The sequence below is a fragment of the Colias eurytheme genome, chromosome 11, assembly GCF_061535395.1.
Source record: "Colias eurytheme isolate Ceu_HAF_F1 chromosome 11, ilColEury1 Martin Lab GWU primary, whole genome shotgun sequence".
NCBI classification, from domain to species: Eukaryota; Metazoa; Arthropoda; class Insecta; order Lepidoptera; family Pieridae; genus Colias; species Colias eurytheme.
The window spans coordinates 7,934,939-7,959,798 of NC_142990.1; the positions used below are offsets into that span (position 1 = coordinate 7,934,939).

The 24,860-nt window shown below is 34.3% G+C and overlaps 1 protein-coding gene across 5 annotated transcripts in view; it reads right to left on the reverse strand.

Annotated features, from left to right (window-relative positions):
* The window catches only part of heph (polypyrimidine tract-binding protein 1 heph), a 348,701-nt gene that overhangs the window by 49,760 nt on the left and 274,081 nt on the right, over positions 1 to 24,860 (reverse strand). The window lies entirely within an intron of this gene.

Below are 24,860 nucleotides of genomic sequence, written 5' to 3' on the forward strand. Positions count from 1 at the left end.
TACACAAGTTTTATCTAAACATTTTCTTCAGAGCCCAACATATTTTAATAGTCATTAATCCTCTGAATGAAGCAAACATTAAACTTTTCAAAGTGTAATATGAATGTGATGTTAGATCCATTATGTAAAGCAACAGAGACAAAACATGGCGGAATCCTCCAAGGCGTTATATTTGTATTTGCCTTATTACTTCTAGTGATTTATACCTGACACCGGTGCGTTTAACTGTGCCAGTCTGTCATTTCCTCATCTTAAATAGATAGATAGCGCTTTGACGTGTACATTCAAGGGATCCAAATTGCTTGTTGTTATCTTTTTGTATACGCAATACGCACATAATGTTTGTTTTAGTTTCGCGAGAAGTAGTGAATGAAGTCTTGAGGAATATAATATCAATTATTTTCCTTGCAAATATAGGATTACAGTAAGGTTTTTTTGTTCTACTGTATAGATATTAATTGAAGGAATGTATAAAATTCCCCGTCATTTAAATATTTCGATTCAAATATTAAATCTTCCTTTACAAGCAGACATCAACGAACACAAAATAATATAAACCCATTACTTTATAAAATTTGCCTAATAGAATAAAATGATAACATTAACAGCGGGAATCCTATTTTGTGGTGTTAAGCTTCCATTTTGAAAAGGTACGATTTTTTGGAATAAAGCCGACACAGGATTCTATTCCTTAGAGTAATTTTGTAGAGCGGGTGTAATAATTGCTTGAAATTAAATAACATTTTTCACAACAAAGAAGCAATTGGATGGAAATCTTGTTGTGAAATGGCAGATTGTGTTAAATAATGGGCATTTTATACGCTTGTGAGAATTTGTCAAGGAAATATAGATTTATTTTGATTGCTTTTTTAATTGTGTAGGCCCCGGTTAAATGCCTTAAAAGGTTTAACACTAATTTATTACTTTTTAGAGTTTGTATGGATTAAAACTTGAAAATGATGTCACAAAAACTAGGTCTACTTTTCATACGGGTATCACGTGATCAAAGCTTTGCATTCAGACTAGTCTTTTCTTATTCCCGATCAAACACACTTAACGTTTCAATGTAATTTTAGTCTGTAAAGATCAAATAAACACATTTCTGATCCCTTTTCGTCCCCAAAAATAAATACTTTAAAGGATCGCTTCTCCAATCCTCATTCACTATTTAAGTTTATTTAACCAATAGGATATACATTATACAATGCTAATGGAATATAACTTTGAATAGTAGTATGTTAATATTTAAAACTAACGTGTTTATACAACGCAAATAAACGCTAACATGTAAATAAATAACACACTTTATTTGATTGACAACGGTTTGTGTTCCATTTTAAATTAAACAATACGACCACTGACCAAAATTAATATGTAGTCGCATTTTTATTTTTTATATCACTTAAATTAGATATTGATATAAAATATGAATCTAGCATATCTACGCACAATAATACTAAACTACTTACTTACATACCTAACCGTTACGAAATAAGCTAAGAAAATATAATCGATAAAGACGTATCAAAAAAGTATTTCCCTGAAAAGCAAAAGAAATGGTTACATAGCCAAAGTGAATGGCCATAGCCATTGTTGTGAATCGATACGTATAATGTATTAGTGATATTAAAATGTAACCCCAAAAAATCTCGGAGATGGGTAGGAACGACAAGATTCTATTGTTATTTCTGTAAGGGACGCCTATTTTACAGATTGCTTGAGTCAATATTATTTTAGGTATAATTTTCATCGCATTCTCCCTCGCAATCTAGGGACCACATTTAAGTAAATACTTTGCCAACGATTCCTCGGAAGTTCAACAGAATTAGATTATATGGTGTGGCCTGCTTAGTCCGTAATGTTATAAAATTTTAATAACTTTCTTTTAACGACATTACATGTATAATTACTATTATTAACATTTTCTCATATGATTTATACAGCAGTCGTATCGAAAACATTTTTGATAAATAAAGTCGTATGTGAATTGAAATGTAAGTACTTACATTATTATTACTATTACGGAATTGGGCGTAAACGTGCCTAATTTAGTTGCAGTGCCTCATATATCATTTGATTACCTCGAAATTACGAATAATTAATTTTGCGGAAGTTAATAAGCAGGTAAAAGATCATCCACGGAAAGTTATTACGGAATATAAAGAGATTCATGGATCAGTCGTACATTGTTTCCGTGGCTGAATGAAAAGAAGTAGAGGGAATACGAACGTTTACGATGCGAATGAAAAATCGTTTCGGCATTTATGACGTCATTGTTCCTGAGAACGTACACCTAATATGAAAAAATATAAAAAGGTGTATCGCGGAAAGTCTGTAGTCTAATAATTTTTATTGCTTTTTCACGACCTTACAGTCTGATTTAACGCGACGTGTGTAAATTATGATTTAATTTAATAACCACCGTTGAAAACGGGCATAAAATGTTTTTATGTGAGATAATATACTTTTCATTAAGAGTCATGTGTTACACTCGCAGTTTTATATTCATGTTTTATGAGCGAGTGAGGCAGTGAGATTGAATCGTATTTATTACATTTACTAATTTTCCGTGTTTGGCATCTGGACTCAAATAGTTTAATTAGCATGCTATGTTTCTAGGTTCATTAAATAGGTATAAGGATGGAAATAGATAACATCACTTCAATTATTATTGTCATCATGTTTTTGAACGAATCGATAAAGTTCAAATGTCTAGTATTTATCTAACCTGCATCGATGCCAAAAAGCGGCTAACTCGTGTAGAGCGATTTGAGGCATCGCTTAGTCAAATTTCGGCTATGATATATGAGTTTCATTCAAACTATTCAGTGTAATTTGTGTCCAGCGCAATAACCGCGGCAATCAAACAAGATCGAACACATTAAGCTGGCAACGTGGCCCGTCACTGTGAGCACCGCACATTCGTCTCTAACGCCTAATATCATCCCACCAACTCCTGAGTAAGATGTCGAAATTAACGATCTTGATAATATTTGTTGGCTCAACGCTGCCAGCTTTGCCCGTAATTAATTACATCAATTTGTTCTACGCTTATAACGGACATTTGTCAGCCACTCACCCGCAGCGGATGATTTTCGTACTAACTTCATAATCTATATTTGATATACTACAGCTTTACTCTTATGATCAACTGAAAGTTAAATATCGAGATTATGTTATGTAGGTACTTATGTTATCATGTTATGTTATTATAATAATCACTGAATACCTGAGCTTTTTAAAATAAGATATGTATGTACATGCAAATAATAAAAGACTATTATTATTGACTGATAACTGAAATGAAAATTATTGCACGCCTCATAAGCGAAGCGTTGAGGTGGGTACTACTGTCACTTCGCGCAAAACATCTGATTTTTCAAACTTAAAATGTCTTTATGTATCATACATTGCACTTGTAAGATAATTATACACACACATATTAAGAAAAAACACTATTTTTAACATTCATGATATTTTTGATGTCATTTTTGTTATTTAAATTAGTTAAAAAACAGTTTAAAAAAGTTCTGTCTTGGACGTCCGTGTGTCTGTATGTGCGGAGGATTTTCTTGTTAACACGATAGCGACCGAAATACTTTACTAATCGAGTCTTTTTTTTTCTCTTACGCTTGAGTATGCTCAGGAATAGAACCCTTTCATTTTTCAGGGTCTGATTCGATGTGGTTTAATTGTTATTAAATAAACAAAAATAATAATTAATAAATAATTATTAAAAAAAAATTATGAGGCGTGCACTTTTGGATTTTCCAAATTATTCGTGATAAATTATTGCTAAGAGAATACAAAACAATTTCTAAGTGAATATTTAATCATGCGGTTTTAGTTGACCAAGGCCTAGACAAAAGTTACTATTCTCATGATAACTGAAAGGCAAACCTCTTAGCCCCAGAACAATATAAGGAGACATTACTCGCTGTCACAAGTCTACTTTATAGGGAAAGTAAGTGCAGCGAGTTTGCTCGAACAAAGTTGTGGAAGCTGGTTACTTTAGTAATGAATAGAGACGTCAGACGTAACCACTACTCGAGCGCAACTCGCCTACTATTTAACTTTTGCCCAGCGATAACTAAACTGTACTGACCCGGCACAACTCTCGATACGGCGAACATCGTGTAATCTCCCTCAACAAATAAACGAGCCCATAATTAAATAAGGGACAGGTAAGATACGAAGCTTTATAATTTATCTGCACAAGTTTCTAGATTAACCGCGTCATTAGAACTCGTACGCAAGTAACAATTTACGATATTGTTCGTGCAAAACTAATCTAGCCTTGGAAAAGTTTAACGATAAAAATAAACAGACGCCGCGACTGAAACAAAGGGCAGCGCTTAAAGGCGACATTAATTTGCATGCGAGACGATTTGAATAAATATCGCGGAATGGGCAAGCGCATCGCCGGTGTTTTATGGTTCTCATTTTGTTTTAAACAGCCTCGACTGCAATATCTACTATTTCGTTAAGCTCGATTCTTCATTAAATATTGTGACGACATACATAATAGAATTTTCTATATAATTTCTTTTCCATCTTACTCGTATTCACATTACCCTGAAGCGAATTAATCAAAGAATGGTTACCGTATCTCGAGATTGAATAATTCTACTGCGGTCATACAAAAAATGTGCAATTTCCGTGGAATATTTATGTGACTTTAATATACTTTGAAATTTAAATTTTCAGCGAATCGTAAATATTCTTATAGTTTTTAGTTTAAAAAAAAACCTTGTTTGTATTAAGTTCTAATACTGTGAAACATGCATGTATTATGCTATTTAATTTTCCTTTATGAACGGAAATGTTGATAGCACAACCCCCGCTTATTTGTTAGCAACTCGAGGAGCAAATCGGCTCAGTGAATTTTGCGACAGTACCACGACCGAATAATGAGAAACTATCAAACTTCAGCTGAACATTTTGTTTCGTCACACGGCATTCAATTCTAGGGAACTTTCTGGACACATCGGTGATTGCAGATAGGGAAATATTTTGTTTTAAACGCATACTTATACAAGTTATCATTCAAGAAATAGAATAATACTCCAACTGAAATATAAATAGTAATATAAATATAAATTAAATTTAACTTTTCAATACATATTTATCAAGTGCAAACTGTTGTAAACTAAATTATACATTTTTAAGTTCTTAATATTATTAGTAGGTAACTAAATAACTAACCGATAAAATATACTGTAACTAATAAAATAAATTCAATTGAACATTGTATAAGAAATGAAAATAAAACGTATTCCAATACCGTTCTGTTTGTATGCATAAGCATTAAATGAGAACTATTATGAGCTATTGCGAACGTGTTCTCTTCACGAATATAATCAATACAGCTCGGCTCAACGGAGAAAACAAATTTATATCAATGTAGAAAGGTAACAATTCACCCCTCAATGGCCCGTATGGAATCCAAAGCGATCGTAATTTTGTCGGGCAATATTCTGCCTTTTCATATTTTCTTTTTGCCTCGCGAATGTTATGCCGCGTTCGATACACGGCCGCGATTTCATTTGTTATTTCAAGCCAGCCTCTTCAGTTTACTGTATCGGCTTGTGAACAGTCTGCTCCAAATTGCTCGACTCGTCGTGCGGTAACTGATTGTTAGGAATTCATATTTTAGTTAATAAAATTGTACTGATAACATTATCTAGATGCTTTTTACTGTACCGTAGATGCGGCAAATTGTTTAGCTCTACTATGTGGCTGTGAAACTCTAATGTGGGTAAAATAGCAAAAGTTATTTCATTCAACACTACAAAAGTTTCCTCTTTATTTTGATTTACTTACACCGAGCACGACAGTGATCTTAAAAATTCATAGACGAGTGGTTTTTAAAAGCTTTGAATTTTTTTACCTCACTAACTTTGCCACAAATTAGCACACACATAGTATTCATCCATCTCAATCCATCATTATTTCATGACCTAGGTATAATAGCAACTGTAATGGAATAAGGACTTGGTATTGCAATTAATGTATGATGAATTCCAATCAATTTGATATAATTAATATTTAATAGCTAGTTAAGTTATAAACTGAATCACTTGGGTCGAACCGGAATGTAAATTACTTAATATTTAATTTAAGTCATGCAGAATTTCACTCAGACTGATAAAAATTTATAATAGTATAGGAGATGTCCAGTACGATAATTTTGGATAATTTTAGATATTTAATAAAGATGTGACAGTTTCAGTCAAGACATTTTCTCCCTTTAAATAATTAATATTGATGTATCTACCGAAACTATAATGTCCATTGTATACGTCTATTTATTTACAATCGTAAAGGAAATTAGAAATTGAACTTGATATGTTGTATTGAAAATAACTAATAAGAAATGTGAGACAGTACGAAAAGCTTTAGGCTATATAATATAAAAATTGTTATTGTATGGATTTCTCAGTAAATAAACATTAAAAAATATACATATTTTCGTGTATGTCACACCAAGGGGTGTATACGCAGCAAAAATATCAAAACGATGTTTCTTCAAAGGGAATGTTATATTTACATTGCTGTCTTTAGGACCGTGTCGGCTAGCCTCAGATATTTAACCGCCGCGGGCGCTCCGCTAAGATAAATAAAAACGGCTGAGATTTAAATACTTTTTGTCCCCATTTCAGCACTTCCAACCCGAGATGTCGGTTCATTTTAACGGATAACCGAATAAAATACTCCCAGTTTAATCTTTACTTTGGTTTAATTTGTTAAACTACGTTCAAGTTTAGACTGTGGATTTTATCTAAATACACGTTAACAATTCAGTTAGCATTTACTGGCAATCTCTATTTATTCGTAGTTAGTTTAAAGTATTTAATGTATCTTCTTTTTATTATTTGAGCTTCTTAATGCCAGTAAATGATGAAAAATTATTACAAGCCTTATTCGTTATTACATACGACGATGGTGTTATAATTATAAGTGAAACCTAATGAGCGGTAATAGAGTTATAATAATTAATTAGTACATTATTTGGTCGTTTTACCTTTGTCGGAGAGAAGTAAAGTACTAATTATGATATATTTTTCTCGTATTTCGTAATATTAGATAAAATATAAGCTTATTCGTACTGCCTTTATGATCCGTATTGAACTTATCCTGCGGCTACAGACATACATTTTCTGAATCTGTAAGGATAATGTTGTGACTTATATTCAGATTTTACCATTTCTTTATAAAAATATTTAGTATACAAGTCTTCCTAATATATATTAATTCCAATGTATACTGTATAAAGACCCATTATTTCTGGGTTTCTGAATATATAATAATAACATAACAAATTAATAAGGATTAATTTGTCATGTTATTCAAAAATATAATAGATATCATTAATTTATAACATTAAACATGGCAATGGCATATTTTTGTCTATTAGATAAATTTTTAGGTAGGTAAGTATATTATTTAGCTATGTCCAACCGGGTGATCTACGTAAGATCTCGGGTAATTTACTCCAAGAGCCCATACATTTATCTTAACTTCGCTCGTCTACTTTCACATCCCTCGAAATGGCCATTATGCGTATTTAAATGACATATATTGCTAAACAAGGTTGTACGTTTCAATTAAAGATGTTATTTCCGAAATTACGTAATAATTTAATTCACGCTATGTATAAAATGTTATTGTAATTATTAAAATATTGTTTGCAGTTTATTTGAGAAAATTTAGTTATAATTCCTGAAAACGCACGAGATAACGTAACTGAAACTTTTCAAAGGCTCAAAGCATCGGGCTGGATTAAGTCAAGTGTTCGGACACAGTTTTCGAAATAGCTGGAGTCAAAACATTGTCCTTGGCGCTAATGGAGTTAGTAAGTGGACAAGTTGTTCGTAAGGGATATGCGGTTAGAACAACAGCCATGGCACGAATCGTACGTATATATATTTGTACGATGTCGAGTTATGTCATTACACCGGGGGATTGTGAAGTAAATTAGAGAGGGAACAGATGCAGCCTCGGATTAGAATAAATGGATACATACACGATGGATGAGACTGTTTCTTGTAAGTGAATTACTCGTATGTATCGTTATTATCAGCTATTTGAGTATCATTATTATTTTGCGGATAATTTTGAGGTTCTTGAGAATATTATGTCCTAAGCGGTTGTGTATGAGAAATAAAGTTATATTTTTAATGCCCAAAATATAAATAAAATAAAATGTAACAAAAAAAGACAGGAGATTTTTTTTTATTTCGTAAAATATATTAAATTTCATACATATTATGAAAACTATAAAAATTTTGATGGAATTATGAGTTTAGTATTTAAATGAAACAGAATAAACTTCTAATCACTTAATTTTATTAGTCTTTTCCGCCTATACGATGGACTTGCAAAGATTGAACGGCTAATATTCTCAAATCTGAACGGGCAGGTAACGAGGCCCGTACAAATATTATGGTACCTGAGAAAGTGGCCGTGGGTGCCGTGGGGAGACAAAGTAAATATGTCCCGGTTTCCCCGGTTCTCCCCACATTTTATCGGGAGCGATCGGCGTTCGGGTCGGGAAATGAATTTAAAACGTGTTTGCGGGTAATCTGTTATCGGTCCCTTGTCTCTCGCTTGAATATAGACGTTCGGGCCGGCCTTAAGTCTTCATCGTGATTTCGTACCTTCGGACTCTTAACCAATACTCCGGAAAACTTCCCTAACATTTAAATATTGGACGTATTTTTATTTTTCCTTAGTTTAAAGGTACTTAAATTTAATTATCTGAGTTAAATGAAACCTATCTTTAAATAACGATGCACAGTATGTTATTTCAATTGAAGAAAATAAACATACTCGTACATAATAAAAATATTCATTCCGCCAGTGATCTCAGAACCGAAGCTGATTCTAATACGAATAGCACTCAGTTAATTATTTCTTCGAAAGAGCCCTCGTAAGCCACTGTAACAGCGCTTCAGCTCGGGGGCCATAAAAGTTACATAATACGTGGAAACATAAAACTCTTATTATTTTAGTATCTGCAAAATGGTCGCGGAAAACAACTCGTAAAATAGAAGCTATCGCAGTGAAAGATGCAAGTCTTTCAGTAAGGTCGCGTTTAGCCTGCAGTGTACGCGCTAAATCCAGGTGGATTCAGCGTGGACACCGGTTAGATTTGAACGTAACCGAGCTGGGTGGATTTCCATGGAAAATGTAGACTTTATAGTAGCCCGGGGATAAGTTTCCATTTTAAATTGAAGAGAAACTCTGAAATGTTTCCTTGTCTCCCGTAGGGTATCGCGCGGATGAATAAAAATTCACGTCAGGTAAGAGCACGGAAATATTTACACAAACCGAGGAAGTTACAAGTGGTTAAATAAATAAATGCGGCGCTCGAGTTATTGCCTTCCGCACTGCTATTATTTATGCTGCCTGTTCTAAATCTATATCCACGACGTGGGTGTACAAGTGAATCAATCGACGCAGAAACTTAAAAACTCACTTGTAGATAAAAATATTCAGAATGTTTTGCTGATAATATAGCCTAATCTTGGAAGCATCCATTTACATAGTCGTTGTCGACGCGTTGGTGCGTGGCGACTTCAAATAGGAATTATAATACCAAATTGAATACAAAACTTTCCTTTCAGTGCCGAGTAATGGAGGAGTCTATGCACCGGAACAATCGAAAAGACAAATAGAATGAAAGACGAGACGAGACACTGCCTCTGTTGAAATAATAAGTGCCTGACGCCTTTTGGGCCATTCTTGCCACGCTTTTTTGTAACGATAAATTTTTACGCTTTGATCTTTCCAATTCAAATAGGCTTTTTTCTCGTTGAATCAGAAGTTATAGAAATATTTCAAAAGCTTTAAGTAAGGCGACGAAGCGGATTTTCCTTCCCACCGGTTATATCGTTCTGATTGAAATGCAAATGAACTGATGTCCGTTCGAAACGTATTTATTTTTGTGACTTGTGAGCTAATCGTTGCGATTAGGAAGCCATATAAATATTTGCATAATGCTTCTTCCCCACATAAACATTGGAAGTAGTTGCCAAGGTGTGACTTTTTTATAAGTGAAATGAAACGTTTCGGCGCAAAGTTTTGCAAGTAAATGTTGTTTATAAAGCTAACTCTTTGAGCATCCGCGGAGTTATTCTAGTTCGCGCCGTTTTCTCAAATCCGACGAAACAAGCTCGCGACAAAAACATTTGCCTACGCCGTTAGTGAATTGTTCTCTCGCTTGTGACTGGGTAATTTCCATACATTTCAAGTTCTATCGCCTGCGGGACGTTCGTTCTTTTGTTGATAAATGTTTGACGGGAACTCCGAGGACGCCATTAAAAGTTTTTTCGTGAATAATTCCAGTTTACATACGCAAATGTTTACTCTGAGTTTCACGCGCTCACCTATCCGATGATTTCTTTTCATAGACTCTCTTGTTCAAAGAGCACCGAATTTCTTCTGAATGAGGTCGTTGAATAGGTAACTGGAAAACTTTTGTGTTTACTGCTGTTTTGTTCTCCCGCTAAGCTGAATTGTTAGTTGAGGTTAACGTTGTCGATTGCAGCGTTATGAACGTTCACGAATGTCAATTGTATTGCAATAAAAAGCAACTACGAAATGAGGCATTTAACTTTGTCTACTTGGTTGTATGATTAAATTAAATGAAGTTCCTTTAAAAAATATGAGATTCCATAAGCATTATTTAATAACAAAATGTAAATAATAAAAAGCATTTTTGTGAGCAGAGCGCCGTATTCGTATAAATAATTTTAAAGATCAGTGAAGGCGGCCAACGTGCTTATTTTGCGCTAGTGAAATTAATAAGGTTCTCAACATACCAAGAGCAGCGTTATTGCATTAAAGCGGAAAAGCTTAGTTGCATTATACTTACTGGTACAATTTTGCGACTTATTAATTGTGAATTATATTTCATGTACAATCGAGTTATATTACAAAATTGCACGGTAGCGGTTGTCATTTGTTTGGTAATATTGTCGTCTGTTTTCTATTCGTAATTTTAAAAACCCTCTTTGGTAAATGTCTTTAATACTAACATTTTATTAGTATTGGGACAATCTTCAAACGAAGTCTTTTCAAAAGAAAATCCTCGTAAGAGAAAGACGGGAAAACCAATTGTGCGTCGTTTCATTGTAAGGAGTCCAAAAAAGTCTTGATATAGATAAGGGACGCGACAGCTCGTTAAAAATATATTGGAAAAAATCAGAAAGCGGAGGCAAATAAATTGTACAATTTCTACGGAAGAAACTTAAACACATTTAAAAGTCAGAAAAAAAGTTGTGAATGGTTCATGGTTCACTTTTTATTTGAGTCGTCCTTAATTTTTCTAGTTCACGTACATGCAAAATGGCGTTAACGTAGTATAAATAACATAATACACCTCAGAAATGTTATGAAGGGTTTGAGACGTTAAAATTCAGCAACAAAAATGTGGGCAAGTTGGCAAAGTTTAAAAGCAAACCGTAATGGAGCGTGCATTTTGTACCGAGATGTTCAATAGTTTACGTTAACGTCCTGCTAAGTTGGCGCAGGTTTTGGTACAGCCGCAAACTGAGTGGGTTAAATGGACCGTGGACACGGCGAGGTCCGTTGCACTTGTTGCAATTTCTCTCCACTCCACAACTTAATTGTGCCGAGTGCGCCCTTATATGCGCTATAGATGAATAGCGTTAATTTCACTCGGAAGGTTACTTCCATTACACTAATTGCAAGCTACATTTCATCTAAGCATCTCAAAACTTCGGCCTTCTTACGAACTGAGAGTATGGAGCGGTAACGAGGACACTACTAATATTACTAATTAAGCTTTTAATGTAATTGGAAAAGTGAAGACACGTCGAAACTCCGATTCAAAGTACTCTCTCGCCGTATCCTATGTTCGCCGTCAAAAATACTTTTAGATAAATTACTTAGCGGGAGTTCGGTGCGCATACAAATCGACTAGAGATTCCCCATATTTTACTTCGCCGAAGACTCGCTCGATTTACACACACCTTTAATAGCGGGAAGACGGGAGTCCCAGTGGCGAATGAACGCTCCTGACTTGGTGAAAATTAAGTCATTTCCGTTATGGGACATCGTCTTCGATTTTTATTGCTCATAGCGTTACATTAAGAAACGAATATCCGGTGTACAATTAAACGTAGAGTGAATATTGAGTGGCTCGATAGCGAGGTAGGCTGATCGTCGTTTGTCGCGAGGAGGCAAATAATTGGAGTAGAGGCACCTGTGTTCGATAATGCGACGCCCCGTCTGGTCGAAAGGGCGAAGAATCAATTAGGCCGATCCCGAATTGCGTAACGGCTCTAGTTACGAGCGGTGCGAGAGGCCCTGCAGCTGCTTTTTCCTCATCTAACCTCTTATTATTTGCGTAATCGACATTCGACCGATTATGATATTATGTATTTATCCTTCGTCTATATTGTTACCGATTTATTTGTAACATTATTCTGTATACAATATAAAACGACTCTGTTATTAGTCTTACTCTCACCGCAGATGGAACGTTTAACCGATGAGGTTACATTGTTCTCAATTAGTACAACTTCACTACATAGTATAAAACAAAGTCGCTTTCCCTGTCCCTATGTCCCTATGTCCCTATGTCCCTTTGTACGCTTAAATCTTTGAAACTACGCAACGGATTTTGATGCGGTTTTTTTTAATAGATAGAGTGATTCAAGAGGAAGGTTTATATGTGTAATAACATCCATTAAATAGTGGAGAAATACTATTATTTTTGAGATTTCTAATGTGATGTCGTAAAAAATTACATTTTTTCCGCTTACATTGCAAACGCAGGCTAAACCCTACGAGTTTTATCAAAATAATGTACTAAGTATTATACACATTGAAAAGGTCTACAGAAAAGTCCGCGATGGTATATGTCTATCTCTTATGGATAACCCACAATAACTTTTTTTTGTCATTTACTTTTTACGACAAATAATGGCTAATTTTCGAAGCGATTTTAACCAATACAGCATTAATCCTTAACCAATTAAATACCTTGAAGACATTGTTCACTTAATATAGATCTATATGGCCCTTTACACCGTATGATTTAAGTGAATATTTTCGAAGATATTACAGATTTAAAAATTGCGGGACGTAGCGTTTGCGGCGGTACCGGCCGGCCCGGCCGCCCGGCTATATATTTTATACCCGCCGCTATGTTTTTATATACAACGTTCACAGTTTTTCTGTAGTGTATTTAGTATCAGCATTGCACCCGTGCGAAGCCGGGGCAGGTCGCTAGTCATCCATAAAACACAGTAGTTTTCATGGGATATAGATTGCGGCGTCGTAGGCACTCGTATGTGAATTATTTAGAGCCGGTCGCGGGCAACTGAGCCACAATTAATGAAGTGGTCCAAGCCGTTTGTCAATGTGGGAACCCAGTGGCCGGCGATCTCATCTACGGCGATTTGTTACCTTCGCGTCAAGAGGTATCTATAATTCTTAATTTGCGCCGTATTTATTAGAAAACAATAGAAAGTTTAGAAAAATAAGTACCTCGTCGTACATATAAACAATGTGTTCTAATGACAAAGTTGATTATTGTACTACCGCTTTATTGTAATAATATTTTAAGTAAATTAAATTATAAGCCAAGCAAGACATTGTTTCATAATATCACTCCGCAATATGAGCTGGATGAAATTAGGATAATACGCGTTTTATAGCGTAATATAATCACGGCGGTGTTCTGAAAGGCTATTATAAATCTACTGTGGAGGTCGATAGAGGACCGACGAGGTCGCCGTTAATTTTAATGGCGAGATTTATTTGTCCCCGATTACGGAGTTTGATCAAATTTCAAATCGGCGTGTAAACGCTTAGCCGGCGACGTTACAGTATCAACCGGCGCACCCCTGTAATCGCTACGTGAAAATATAATTGCAGTAAGTTAATAAAATCCGCAGCGCTTTAATTAATTTTTAGAGACGCTAATATCGGATTAAATTGGGGTTTCGGAATAATCTTTCCATTTGGGACAATTTAAATTTAGTTATGATTTTACATACGATTTGTTTTTGTTTAAGATAAATGTCAGGAAGGACTGTAAGGACTTTATCACTGAAATTATGATAATATATATTTCAATTATGGCCATTACGAATACTGATACGTTTCACTAATATCGTAGTAAGAAAATTGCGATTTTGGGACAGCGACTAATACGAATTCAATTTACAGAATGTAGTCATCCGTTAGGGTATAATGAAACGAGTATTGTCATCTCGTCAATATTTTTCGAAGCCGCGGGTTTACTGAATGATCGATGCTTTCAGTGCGTAGTAATGAATAACCCGGACAATAATGTACATATACCTAATATTCAAATGAATTATGTGGATCACGAAACTTATTATATAGATTCATTCTCGAGTGGTCTAACTAGGGAAGCAGGGTTTGAGTACCTACAATATAAACCATAATTAACAAAATCGATAACTAAAATGCGTAAAATCTGATAATATAACAAAGGAAGCACCTTTCCGATTATTTCATAAAGAACAATATGACGTAACTTTACTTTGGTCACTATTGACGAGTAGGTATCTTATCTACTTCGAACATCAGTCATTTTCTATAAAATCAATAGCTGCCCAATAAAACAAATACATTTTATTTCACGGTGTGTCTGGGGCCAGGAGGATGATTGATAGTGTTTTGAGCACACACACCGCTTATTCGACAGGCCAATTCAGACCGCTAACAGTATGTATGGAAAATGGAATATTCTTTCGGCAAATAAACAACATTGTTCGCGGTAAAGTAACATTTAAATTTGGTAAAAGCTTTGTCTTCACTGTATATATTTTATATATTATGTAGGTAAGATGTATAAAGGAAAGGCAATTTGATGAAAAGCGTTCCGTAAATAGTATTTACAATGAGAATGAAAAGGTGAGGATGAAAAATAATATCCTCCCGCTAACAGTGACTTGCCGGAATAAAAATTCGTCCACATCTCACACAAGGCGAGCAATACGTGATTTTCACTAGAGTCATAAGGGGGGTCGTACACCTGTGATATCCTCTAAGACCGGCGAGCGAAACGCCGACTCATGGGGCCGGTGCGCGCTTAAATTACGCGTAAAGCCGAACACAAAGGCTATGCGTATTCAAATTCCATTAATCTCCCGCCTCAGGGAGGGTGGGGTAAAATGAACCGGCAGACAAAAACAATGCCGCCGGCAAATAACCGGCTCAGCATTGTTCCGGCAATTAGAAAGCTTTCCCATGTACCGTCCGTGTATAAAAACAGTGTAACATCAGCACGAATTGCTGCCTATAGCTCGTTACCGTTGATGTTTATTACGGTTATTAGGACTAAGCCGCACGCTTCAATATCAATGTTTCAATGAAACTTGATTTGAATCTATAAACGTAATGAATGTACCCGAATAAATGTTGCGCATTTGTACACTAATGATACCCTGAATCAATGGAAAGAATAAAAAGACCCGATGGCTTTTAAACAGCAAGTCACGTTAAGCTTGCGGTAGTGACTTACAATGAATGAAATTCGCGGTTTTGATTTATTAAAATGTCAGGCATACGTTAATAGCAGTGTTATATCGGATGACTAACTGTGGTGAATCGGGATCAGGGTTGAATTTGCTGAATGACCATTTTGACTGACAAGATTAACGTTTAGCTTTTCCGATCAGGCAAAATCATAACTCGTTTGGTTTAAACGATTAAGTTCAATCGAAACTTTGAAATATTGAATAAAAGAAGAGATCCAATATTTGTAATATTATGTTGTTTTATATATATTATGTTTATTATTGAATTATATTAAAAAAAGATAGAAGAGCAATCCCTTTGAATTTTTTAGAATAGAAATATTCTATTACATCCCGTATTAATTTTGCAAAAATTACAAAGGGATTGCTCTAACAATCGCTAAGTGTAATAATAAAAATCATGTAGTGCTACGCGCACGTAGCAGGTATAATAGCTATTATTCATTCATGGTACACATAACTCCACATTTTATGCAATTCCAACAACATCGCATACAACAATAATTTGTACGCTAAACTAATACATGTAACGTGGTAATAATAAAGATGAATAATTTAATGTCACACCTGCACGGTTAAATATAACATTAAAACATAACGTGGGCTGACACAATCTGCCTTACTAAAGGAACAAAACGACCGCATTCATAAGGATGGCAGCTTGCTATTGTTTTTACCGCTGTTATTGCCAGCGCAGAGTAGCAATAAGCGAAGGTTGTTTGCGCAGGCCACTTTTACAAGGCATTATTAAGACAAGGCGACGACCCTGCGGCTCTACACTTTACGCCCTCAGAGGTGTTGACAGGCTCGTGATTTCCGAGCGTGTGAGCTTAGGTTAAAATAGCATTACCATATACGTAGTCTAGCAAATAGCAATGTCATTTGGATTTATTTTGGAGTTAACTTTTTTTACGGAAACCCAGACTTAAATACTGATGAAAAGCATGGCTTCATGGCTGTAAAACAGGAAAGAAATAAATTGGAGTTGAGAATACGAGAAGAATCTTAGAAGTATTTTCATAAGAAAGCACTAGAAGCTTTAGCAAATATTTCAATAATTTATCACTGGTTCCCTACTTAGCATATTAAGACTGATCAACATGCCGCGTAATGAAAGCGAAACTTACAAGGGATTAACGTGAGTACTCATTATTTGTGTAACAAAGCGACAACCTTAATTCGGTGTGCAAATAACAGATAGCGATATGGATGCGAGCAAACAATTATGGGCAAACATTTGTCGCAGCTGCGGAAACAGCAGCGTTTAGTGGCTTGCCGCCAAATCGTTCGTCAATGTTTTCGAAAAACGCTTTAATTATTCAAGTACATATTACTTTTCTATGAAAGATAATAATTGTTTCGATGCTGTGACTTAGATGTACTGAATCAATTGCGAAACCTTATTATGACAATTCTTAGAAATATTTTATACTTAACTAAGAAATAAGACTTTACATAATATTATCTTAATTTTATTGGTTTATAAGAATTATAAAATATAATTTCTATTCCTTTACTATTTTATTACATAAATTTATGTCCAACTCAAATAAACAATCAACAAGATTTTAATTTTTCCCTAACAAAAGTTTAGAAAAGCAATTGTCAAATTAAATCAATCGAAACGTAATAAGTAAAATTAATTATAGTAATAACCGCCGCGATTTACCCAGAATATAATTTATACGCAGAGCTGGGGGCGATAGGGAGTAATTAAAATTGTAAAAATAATGGATTCGTCAAAAGTATCCCTAAAATTAATATGGCCATAAATTAAATTATTTATTATCAGCCGTTTTACCGTTTCCAGTGATTATTTTATAATGTACAAAATGATTGTTCTTATTGCATTGCATAGATAAAAAAAAGATTTAGAATTCTAAATATACATATTAAAGTATCCAGATGAAGAAAATTATTTAATTCCAAGTAATCTTCTTTGAGGGGCACCGGTTCCTTTATATAACTCAATATAAGTAGGTTGATATTTAATTTTCAGTTGCTTCGGTCACAGCGTGTATTTAATTTTGTATTCTATGTATACCTACGATATCACAAGAAAATTGAATTAGATAGGTAGTCTTTTTTATCAAAGTTAAAGAAAAATCTATTTATTTAATAAAAGTAGTGACGTTTAAACCAAGGTTTAAACACATCATATAATACCGAAACCACAGACATACATGACCGAAACACTTACGCAATGCCTACTTTGACATGTTTGATATTGCCTATTTGATGGCCCATAAACTTTATATTAAATAGCTTTATGACAGCTGTCAATATTTAAGTAAGACGTCTTTTGGTTAGATGTAGCTGAATTGTTTATACTCTTGCTTTGTTTAAGTTTAATATTATAATGTCACTAAGTATCTGTACAGAAATAACAAATTATTGAAATGAATAACAACCAAGACCCTTTTTCCAATATTGACTTCAATAAGCTTCGCAAAATATAAATATATTATAGTTATATTCACAATGTAGTAATAAGCAAAGCTTATAGAATATTCTGGTTCATTATATTTTCAATAGCTCACCGTTAATCGGCTTAAGAACGATGTGAGTGGCGAATGAAAGCGCTTACATTTGTCTGAATGTGGCTACGCTTCCTCTAAGTGCTACTTTCGTAGTGCCTCTGAATAATCGTAAATGCTGCAGCGAAAAAGGTACACTTAAAAATTGCCCCGGACTAATTTTTATCACGAACACGTACGCCGCTCATACGCCGGGTATTTCACGTTTTGAGTGCATAACGTATTAGAATTTAGTCTGTGACTTACATTGCGTTACATTTATTTCCAAGCGCGAGATTGCTTTAGCCAATTTTGTCTTAGTGCTCGGAGCCTCGTACCATTACCTGTACGAGACACGGACACTTATGCTTTCGGGACGTGATTAGGGGCTAACTTAAATTTATTTTATCAGCGGAAACTAATATCAAATTGAGCTCACTAATGGAACTATTATTAAAAGTTACACATTTATAGACGCAGCAGTAAAAGGTTTTAATAGTTAATCGTAGCCACGTAAGGTTATAAAGGGGATGCTAATAACTCAAAAAGACCGTAGCGAATCTATAATTGAAAATAAGCCGCTTTTCATCTCCCGTCTGCTTAATAAAACATAAACACGCACTTAAATATTTTTTAAGTCGAATTGAAAAATATTTTTACCGCATTCGCCTCGGAGTTTTTACGTCGGAAACTCGTATAAAAGTCAATTCGCTCAAGCTCCTTGCCTATCGGTGGTATTATTCAAATTAATTTAGCGCGGTGAGGTAAAAAGTGCGCGTGTCGGGAGCGCCACCCCCATATTCATAGAGCTGCCCTAAATTAGCATCACAATGAAGTGTTAGAAGCGAAAGCGGCAAGCGCTTAATGCGACCTGCGTCTTCTCACATGAGTAGATTACATAATAATGAATTTACTATATAAAACTTCCTTGCCGCAAATTTGTTTGAGCTTCTGTTAAGCTTTAAGATACAGCGATAATTAAAGGTGTATACCTACGGGTAAGGTTTACCATTAAACTTAATAATTATCGCATGAAGGGAACACCGATGTTATGATATTAATACTTAAATGAGTTGGTTGCGAAGTTTTTATGGACTCTTAATAATAAGTTTAAGATGGTATGTGGAATGAAAATTTACATAATTACAGTACAACAATTATTAATTATACTTTGTAATTACTTAACATATTTACAAGCTTTATCTTACAAAAACAAAATTTATGCCGTACTTTATAAAGCATTATCCCAATTTAGTATGTTAAAACTAAATCTGTTAAAACAATGGCGGGCACTACAAAATGCGTACGTGGAGCTTAAGAGAGGTCATCAGAAGGGTGTTTACGAAGGTGCATCGCCGTAAGTGTCCTGGCCGAGTAGAGGTTTATTGTTTTTGGACCACCCTTTTACCTTCGCTTTGCCGCCTATAAATAAATCAAAATATTCAGGAAGGGCTCGACTATAAGGCGGCTTAGCGGAATCGTAAAATTCAACAGCTTTCGCATCACCCTAAGGTTTATTTGTAGGTAGACTTTGCCATGTTTTTACTCGATTTGGGAAAATGTATCGAGTTGGTTGAATAAGGATGTACAAAATTTGTGACTACCTACTACTTAGTTCCTACCTGTATAAATCGAAACCAAATAATATTATACAAAAGGATTACATATTTTATTAGTGTTATGACAAATGCCTAGAGAAGAATAATACAAATAGATTTAGGGCCGATTTTTCAATGCTTGGATAAAACTTATCCTGGCGTCCAATAAAGTATTACACGATAATATTAAAATGTCACGTAAACTGTCAAATACGGGCAATTAGAATACGTTTTTAAAATGGTAGTTTTAAACATTATTCGACGAATAAGTTTTTTCCAAGCATTGAAAAATCGGCCCTTAATAAACATAAATTTGTACATCGCTAAATATCAAATACCCTAAGATTAAGGTCAACCGCAAGGTAGGAAGATTTCCCCAGTTTAAACTATGTATCCGAAATTTATCCCTAAACAAAACGCGGACAGCCATTATTATTATTGCAAGTAGGGAGCGTTTTGGTCATTAATAACAATTTATTCAACACAATACCGCAATTTCGGCTCACGAATTCTAAGCCTTTGGGAAACGTAGATTTGATGTTTAATGGAGAATCTTTTCTAATAAAATTGATTAGTAGTTACGATATTCCGAAACAACTTTTCGCTTGTTTATGTACGTGATCAATACTTATAATGTAATCTCGACTTCGCAACAAACGTGATAATAAAACTTTCGCCAGAATTACGTGGACGTTTTTGTGTTCACTATTTGTAATTCATATTTTATTTAGAGGCTTTTTGGGATACAGCCGTTTAGATTTAGCTATTGCACTTAGAGTGTATCTAATTAAATTTAAGCACGAACATACTCTAACAATCAGAGAGATAAAATAAATATGTACAACATTTTATCTGAATGAGATTCTTCAGTTCAATTATAAAGATAGCGACATTAAACCAATAAACTAGAAAAAGAACGACTGTTTTCAATTAAAATTTATCCATTGTAAGCATTTGTTACAATATAGCTTTTAAAGCAATCGCCCCTAAGTAAACTTCGCCCGGTATTTCAATAATATGTATGAGAAGAACAAACAAAGATGTCTTTTTATAAAATACGTTTTGTTCACCACTTGCAGGGAAACTCATTTAAAGTTGAGGTCTTCGAAGTTTCCCATCGCAACGCGAGCTGGCCATTGTGGCTAATTCAAGTCTGTAATTAAATTTGTTTACCTACATAATATTCTGTAACAAAATAAAAAACTTTTTCGGTACACTTTTAAACAACAAAGTTTCGCGTTATTGGTTACTTAGGAGTGATTTATCTTTTATTGACAGTTTTACAAGCCTTCTTAAAAATTTGCTTCGCGGAATTAATCATTTAATTTATTCCTTATTTTCTTTCATTGTTATTAACGTTTTATTCAAATTTAGTAATATAATTTAACTATGCAAGATAATAAAAGGTTACTTAATTAAATGGAAAGTTCTATAAAATTTACCTCATTCTATTTTATTTTAATCTTACAGAATCATCCTTTCTTGATTAATATTGTCTTTTATTATGTTATAATAACCTAAAAAAGCAACCTTCATTCTGAAACGAAAACGAGAAACTCGAGTTTAATATTGTGGTCTCGAAATCCATTAGTACGAGCAATTTTTAGAAAAGCAATGAAATTACCCTTGGAAACTAAAGTGACCCGCCCAAGGAAAAACAACAATATCCTCAGCCCCTCACTACAAAGAGGGCACCATTTGTATTATCATTCCATTAAACAAAAGTCACCGCGGTTTCCACTGAAAATACGGAACTCATTATTCCTGGGGCAAAGAAAATAATTTCAAACGTTAACAAGATTCCTCATATAAGAGTCGTTTACGGAGATTTAAGAAAAACAAGTATGAGTATGGTCTAAAGAATTCGTATTATCATTTGCTATTTTTATCAATACTGCGTGAGGTGTGACTATTCAAGGAAAGTTCTGTAACATCGGAAAATACAACTTGTCCTTTAATGCATAAGCTGTATTTGTGCCGAGATTACTCTGCGATAAGGAAAAGAAACGCTGTTTAAAGGGAACATAGTGTTGCTTCAGATCAAAAGTACTTAGCACTTTAGTCCGAAGAAAGAATGTTTCAAAAAAATATCATAATTTAATATTTATAGCAACTCAATTTGAACAAAAGAAAATGATTACATTTTCCATTTCAGAAACATTTAGATCAATAATATGAAAACTAAAAAGCACTACCGAAGTTTAAAAGTCCGCAGCGAACTAAACAAAAACGGAAATATATTTTAGCAAATCCAGTACATTTTCGTGGTCCCCTGAGTGATTCCTATATTATTTATAATACGATGGGGAGAATCATTCTCGTCGCTTACCGCGGCATATAGCTGTGAATGCTCGTTTGTCAAATGCGCAGTCATTTATTCAATGATGTATTTTCATTTCTATTCGTAATGAAATCGGAATGGATTCTGTACCTTAAGTATTCCTTATTACGCTACTAATTAAGAAGTAATATAAATAAATAAAAATAAATAAATATGCGGTTGGCCTGATTATTATTTTCAAGTGGAACTTATTAACAGTGTATAGCGAGTAGGTACAATAGTTTGTTATTGAGGTATCGCGTGGAGCAGTTTGCACATAAATCATTTCAGCAGGCATCGTCCGGGCGATGTCGACAACGGCCTGTGACAGTATTACCTCACCCCTCGCTCAACATACACAGGTATATTTATAATCCCGGATGCCAGCGGCATTTGGAAAATGATCCCCATCTCCTGTTGCCTTTACCTCGTGTTTTATGTGCCCTTTCATTTCATAAGAAAAGCTACTAAGTTAGATGCGTGCTGGTTATTATTTATGATTTGTATGGTTCATGACAAATATAATTCATCCATTTGTTTATCAAATACGCGAAATTACCCATTTGCGAATGTACGTTTGTGAACTTAACAAATTCGTCTATGCATTTACCTGTAGGTATTCGATGTAAGTAAATGTTTTTTTTATGTGTTTGGCATGAATGGTTTTTTATTACAAATGAATACTAATTTTATCATTATTATGAATTGAATAACTATGTTTTTATCGTAGTTTCAGAAGTAAGCTAGAATAAATGATTAAACATTATGAAGTGGAAATGGTTAATCGTCGAGGGATGTGGTGTGGTGTGTTATAAGCACCGGTCAATTTTCTCGACATTCTAGCATTAACGATGTCATTTGTCAAGCATTTGCTACCATTAATAAACGACCGTTTTAGTCAATCGGTGTCTTGGGGATGTGATAAGTCGTTAGACATTTAATGCGACGATATTTTAGCACATTATTTGAATTAAGAATATTTTACCAATGAGAAAAAAGATAAAGGGAAATAATACGTCAATTGCAAGAGCTAGTGGTTTATACAGATGTGTGGTCACTCGTGTACGGTGCAAATTGTTAAACTTCAGACCATCTAAATTTGGCTTAACAGATAAATGCACTTGGTTCATTGGTTGGATTAGTACTCCCGTGAGCACAGACAACACAAAGAGCCGCCGCATTTCGTCTCACCAATTAAACAGTAGCACTCAAAGCAGACGTGCAAAAGGCTTTGTATCTCATAATATACCTGACATCCGTGTAACGTTCCTTGATCAACAGGAATTAAGTGCTCAAATGTTCTATTGATGCAACCCCGAAAACTTCTATTATAAATTAAGCTATACATTTAGACTATTCTCAAATGTAGTACTAACTTGTGCTGTTTGTACTTTGATGCCAACATTTCCAATACGAAATAAAATATGTAAAGCAGGGAGATGAATAAATATTAAGAGTCTGCATTAATATTAAGCTTTGAGATTGCGGGCAGCGTTATAAATTAAATAGGGGTGTCGGTAGTTACGATAGGAATGTAAAAAGTTTCCGGAGGTAAAACGACCGCGCTGTAAAATGAATCCCGCATATTTATTATATCTGTTATTCTTTAAAAGCATCGTAAAGTTAATAAAAGGTTTTTGTAACAAGCAGGCAACACGTTCAAGATAAGCTCCCGGTCTCGCGAGTTGAAATCTCTTAAAACGTCGTTAAACCCAACCCCTACCTTTCAGACAAAAGCCTAACTGGCTAATTGTTGACGAAAAATATTCTCCATGCAAATTCACTCTGTTTACAGGTCATTTCGAATTTGTACTGTTTCGGAAGTTAAGGTAATTAACAGAGTTTCAGGCGTTTAACTAAGCGTTAGAACGTGAAGTTAGATTGTTGCTAAAATGAAATCAGATATTATTAGAAGAATATTGGTTCATTCAAACTACTTGTACAGCGGAAATTGTATGCTCAAATATATACATTGCGTCAGTGAGGCGGCGAAAAAGTATGTTTAACGTCATTTGTATGCTGCTACACGAATCTGTTTAAAATGAAAATGGATAAAAAACTATTAAGCACAGTTCGTTTTACTAAATAAAAATATATTTACAGATTTTTCATATAAAAATTGGTTTGAAAGTCTATGAAGGTTAGTTACTCTTTAATTTAAAAAAAATACGTCATTTAAACACTCCTTTTTTGTAATCATACTTTGATAACTTAAATAGCTTCTAAAGATTTGTGTTTTCGTCTTGAATGAGCAATAGAAATTCTAATCAAAAAGTTGTATATTTCGTACAATAGGATGGTACATTTAGAGCGCGTCGTGTTGAAATTCTTGGAAGAAACCAAAAGAGTACTCGAGGTGCCTTCGCTAATTGGTATTGGTACCAAGACAGATCACTGGGCACTGTTATCCCTAAAGACAAAGGTTCTTGGCGTACTCTTTGCAATCCGATCCGCCACCGCCCTCTCGGTAATTTTCTCGTTAACGGAATGAATAAAACATTTCATTCCTTACCTTTCTTTTGTAATTGTTAATGGTTGATGGGTTTTGAAAATTTATGTTTAGATTCTTTCTTGCGATTGTTTCTCCCGATCATTTGTTACCAAATATCCTCCTATTAAGATTCGAACAATATTTTGCAAATTTATGATTTTCATAAACTTCTCGCTTGCTTGGCTTTCGACTGCTTAGATTTGAATCTCAAATGCCGTTATTTTTACAGATCGATAAAAGCATGTGTTCGTATTTTTTTTTTTTGATTTAAAAATAAAATCAGACTTTAATATTATCGAGTTACTAAAAAACCTGCACATTCTAAGCCAAACTAGTGTGAGACGGAATTCCGTAGTCGGAATTTTCATAACAAGCGCATGGCGATCGCTG